This window comes from Dipodomys spectabilis, unplaced genomic scaffold (assembly GCF_019054845.1).
Source record: "Dipodomys spectabilis isolate Male_0828 unplaced genomic scaffold, ASM1905484v1 ptg000289l, whole genome shotgun sequence".
Classification (NCBI taxonomy): domain Eukaryota; kingdom Metazoa; phylum Chordata; class Mammalia; order Rodentia; family Heteromyidae; genus Dipodomys; species Dipodomys spectabilis.
The window spans coordinates 3,550,387-3,555,720 of NW_024870966.1; positions in this window are offsets into that span (position 1 = coordinate 3,550,387).

Consider the following 5,334-nt stretch of genomic DNA (forward strand, 5'->3'; position numbering starts at 1 on the left):
TTTAAAGTGCAATCTTTTAATACCAAGGTTTAAACTTTAACCCCTATGGTTTTACTGTCTTGAGAGTAATCTGGAAAACTGCTCTTCAATTAGTTACTGAGCTGAGTTTTCAGCTTGTTTTCAACATTTCCAGAACCACTTATCAAGTTAACATTTCTTTAGACATTCTCTAACTTGACTTTTGAGAAACAGTAATAGGTATCTTGTTGAAAACCTCCCCGAAAGATTTCAAGCTCTGACATTTGATGTTATGACTAGTATAAAGTATAAATAAAGTATAAGACAACCCGATTAATATATCAAATTCTTAGATTGGAAATAGTTACAGACTGGTTATAAAGATAACCAGTTGCAATACAGTAAGGAAGAATGAGTGTGTGTGAAATACCTCTCTACCTTAAGACAACTCTGTCTCTTCAGGGTACAGCAGGCTGCACAGCAGGAAGATAATGAAAACATCCGCAAGGAATTTGCCAAAAGAAATACAAAATGCAACACATGATCAAATCTAGCTTGGAATGGGAAGCTGTGCATCCAGAGACTGGTGGTCAAAGAATGGTGGTGAGATTAACAGAAAATAATGTGTGGAAGGGCTTTTATCAAATCCAAGTTTTTAAGTAGCAGCTGAGTGACCTGACAACACTCTTGGAAATGTTCATTTGGGATCTGAAGGCTCCACACTGGCACAGAAAATTTAATCATTCTCTTGAAGATTTTATTGGCCCTTTCAAGCCGTAGTACTAACAACTCTCACCATAATTGGCTTTAGGGGTAGAGTAAGAGTGAGGTGGCAGATGTGGGGAATGCCCCATGAGCCAGAACTTGCCCAATCAAGCACACCCCCTCCCCCACTAATTTTTGCCTGTCTTTAGTACCTTCGTGATAGTAATATAATCTGTGACCTGTGAACACTTAGTTACGATTATTTCCCATTAGGAAATTAGAAGTCTTTGTTCCTGCCCGCCTCTTTTTTTTTTTTCTTTTTGTCTGTGTTTCGAAGGTGGAAGATTTTCTAGTGGGTCAGGAATGGTGAAAGTTGTTTTGTTTTTTCCCCAACCAACTCGTAGAGATGCATAGGGAAGCCATGAGCCGTGGTAGGCAAGCTCAGGGGAGGATGATGAACATAGTACTGTGTTAGATTTGAGATGCCTGTTTCAGATCTAAGTAGGAATGTCAAGCAAGCAGTCTGGAATGTGAGAAGTCATTGGAAATAGGGAATTCAGAGTCTTCAACGTATTAGCTTCTACTCAGCGCTATGACATTGGATGAAATTCTAACTGGGGAAGGAGAAGATGAGTGAAGAGAAAGGACCAGAGTGAGCTGGAGGTGTTCCACCATTAAAAGCTCTAAAGAAGAGAAGACCTGACCACTGAGTCCATGAATCCATAGGCTGCCAACAGTATGTGCTGATTTGGAAAGAAAATGCATCTAGGAAGAAGGAGCAACTGGCTGTGTCCAGCCCTGCATATGGACCAAATTAACAGACAAATGCCCAGGGGCTGATGGTCTTGACAGGAGTGAGAGCTGGCAGAATATTGGGGGCAAGTAAAAGTGTTATGCAGCAAGAGGAGCAGTGGAAAAATTGCTGGGGTCAAAAGTGGAGTTGGAGAACTAACATCTTATTGGTGAATGGAATTACCCACTAGCAAAAGAAAAATTGATGAGGTAGGACACAGGAGGAAGTGAGATAAAATGGAAAGTTATGTACAACAAAAATGGAAAGTTATGTACAACAAGAGGGCGTTATTCTGTCGCATTTGTTTCTCTGGGGTGAAAAGGCAGTCTAGTCACAACCTTTGGTTAAGAGAGTAGATGTGGAGGTGAACGTCCGGGGTACTATTTGCCTTAATTTCAATGAATTAGGAAGCAGAATTCTCTACCCCCGAGATGGGGAACGAGGTGGGGAAGGTTTGAGAAGAGAAGGAATTTCCAGAATTGGGGAAATTGGGGATATTGGGGTACACAGAAGCCCACTTGACCTCCATGGTCATGAATTAGTGTTGGGTTAGCCTAGTTAGTCATTTTTGCCATGCCCCTGAGCTCAGTGGAGGGGTCATGCTGGCTTCGCACGGGGCACCATGCTGGCTTTAATAATTTTTAATTGCTATTGTACAGAGGGATTATAGTTACATACAATTCTGGTTTTAGATTAAGCCAAATAGTTCACCATCCAAACTGTACATCCATTATTGAGGATTTGGAAAAATTAACTATTACATGTTTTTTAATATTGGGAATTGAACTCAGAGCCTCATGCCTGCTACTTAAACTATGTACCCACCACCTCCCCTCCACCATTTTTTGCTTCCGGTTATTTTTCAGCTAGGTTACTGGGCTTTTGCCCAGCTCAAGTCCTACCCCTCAGTCCTCCCTCTGCTGCTGGAGTAGGTGGCACTGTACATGTGCACCTCCACTCTGGGCTTAATGAGCTGTTTTAAATGCAGACTAGTAAATTTTGTCAACTACATCTTCAGTATCTGTGAAAATAATCTTTTCCCCCCTTCTTTAGATGAATTAATTTGGTGAATTTTATTGATATGCTTTCTAAAACATTCTGACATTTGGTCAGCAGCACTAACATACTGCTTGGTTATGTTTGTTATTATTTATTGGGGATTTGGGTATGGTATTGGTCTGTATTCTTCTTTTGTGTGGGTCTGGTCCTTGTCAGTTTTGTGGTAGTTTACTAGCTTCACTGGGGAGGTATTTTCTACATTGTTCCAGAGCAGATCATCTGCTCTTGCAGGTGGGGGCCCTCCCTTTTTCTCTGGAACCTAAGGCTCTTTTGGGGACATGCTGTGATAAATGATTTCTAGAAAATGAAACATTTTATTTATATTTTCAGAAGTATTTGCACAAAGCTGAGCAACATATTCAGACCTACTGAAAGAGAATCATTTTGTCACAGACCTTCCTTTGTCTTCAGCAGGAATATACAAACCACCGTGGAGACTTTTCTCTTGGCAGATGGTGACGCCCTGCAGAATGACGGCAGCAGGGCACCAGAGTAACAGTGTAGTGCTCAGCAGAGAAAGCCATCTAAGCTTGTCTTATGATGAAGTTCCACGTGAAAAGGCCTAACTTCTCCTAGAGGACCTGTGATCCCCGGAGAACGTTCTAGGCTCCCCCTTGAAAAACACTACTGATTGACATTTAAACTTCTAGTTTACATTCCCTGACCTTCCAATTCCACTCCCTCCCACAGGGAGGGCTTCTGTGTCTATCCAATACTGGCCTCATTCTACTGAACCGTTCTTTGTTTCCTAACTTTCCCACCTCCCTCCCAGCCATCCCTGCTGTCCCTTCTGCCTGGAATCCCACTTTCCTAATAAATCACTGCCTTCTCACTCCACTTAGGCTTCAATTCTGACCAAAACACAGCTTTCTCCCGGAGGCCTTGCGGACACCCAGTCACGTGGCTGTTCCCAAGCCAGTGTTCACCTCATGGGAGCTGGCACTTGAACTCTGGGCTGGCTGAATCGTTTTCCTCTTTCCACTGCAGTCCCTTTTAAAAGCCAAAGGATTTCAAACTTTGGAAGAGATTACAGAATGGAAACAGCCCAAGTCCAGGTCTTTGTTGATTAAATTGGCCTAAAGGTGAGGTAAATAAAATAGGGAGCAGAATCCAGACAGATCCTCTGGCAGCGTCCCCACATGCACCCCTTTCGCCCTTTTCTGTGTTCCCTTAGCTTTCAGTTTCCAGGGTCCCCAGTCACCTCAATGAGGGAAATGACACCTAATACCCTAAGGCAGTGCTTCTCAAAGCGTTCCAGGGTGACCCACAAGCTCACTATTGAAGATTATTGGCCCACCCTATTCTATTTCTGGAAATGAGGCCAGCAATAGACATTTTATCAAGCCCTTCAGTGGAGTCTTATATCCCTCTGACCTAAGGGGCTGTAAGGTAGGTTTAATTAGGTAGGAAGAGAAGTTCACTTTATTAACTGAACTGCTACCCCGCCATGCATGGTAGAGACCGCATGGCCAGAAGGGACAAGCTGAAATCCCACCCAGGTTTAAGTAGGGAAGGGGCTGGGAGGTGTGTCCAGGTGGGGAGGGGAGGTGTGGCCACACTGGATGCAGATGTGACCTCAGGGCCTGGGACCCTCCCTTGGTCCTATGGGAGGCATGACAGGTTGCCCAGGATGTGACCTTGGAGGAGGGAGAGGTGACTGCCTCCAAGAGTACCAGTTACCTAGGTGACACAGGTACTGGGTAGAGACTTAACCAAGAGGAGGGAGGAGTCAGCCCTCCCTTCCCAGGGCAGACTTACAAGTACATATTGCATATAATGATTTAGCTTCTTTCCTACGCATCTAGAATGACAGTGTTCTATAGCATCCTAGGAGAGCACAGAAAAGTCACCCCAATCATTGTGATCTGTGATTCAAAGGAGGAACCCCATGGAGAAAGGCTGTTGGGTGTGGACCTACTCTGACCAGTGCAACTTGTAAGTGCTCTTTATTTGATAGTCCCTATAGACAGAATTTTATCAGGAACTGAGGAAAGGTGTGTTAGAACCTGTAAGCATCAGTTTGACTCTGAACTTCCTGGCAATGAAAAAAAAAAACAACGGAGGTGGGGGAGGGAAGCATTGGATTCTGTAATGACCTCTGTTTTTTGATGGAATGAGATTTAGTCTTTTTAATCCAGGGAATCTTCCAGGCATGAACTAGAAACTCAGAGTGTGAACTGGGCTACAAGAAACCGAGCAACATAGAGACCAACTTTGTAGAATATGAAAATTCCTTCCTTCCTTCCTTCCTTCCTTCCTTCCTTCCTTCCTTCCTTCCTTCCTTCCTTCCTACCTTCCTTCCTTCCCTCCTCCTCCTCCTCCTCCTCTTTCTTCTTCTCTTTCTTTCTTTCTTTCTTTCCTTCTTTCTTTCTTTCTTTCTTTCTTTCTTTCTTTCTTTCTTTCTTTCTTTCTTTCTTTCTTTCTTTCTTTCTTTCTTTCTTTCTTTCTTCCTTTCTATCTTTCTTATCTTGTCAGTTGTGGGACTTGAACTCTGGACCTGGGCACTGTCCCTCAGCTCTTCAGCTCAAGGCAAGCATTCTACCACTTGAGCCACAGCACCACTTCTAGTTTTCTGGTGGTTAATTGGAGATAAGAGCTCATGGACTTTCCTTGCCCAGGCTGGCTTTGAACTGTGATCCTCAGATCTCAGCCTCCTGAGTAGCTAGGATTACAGGTGTGAGCCAACCGGCGCCTGGTGGAAAAATTCTTTAGAGCCAAGAGCAGCTCATTGTACATAATTCCTTCCCTCTTGTCCATTTGTAAACACCTTGCTGTGGTGAGGTGACTCAGTGTGACATCGTGTGACATCCTTTGGGAAG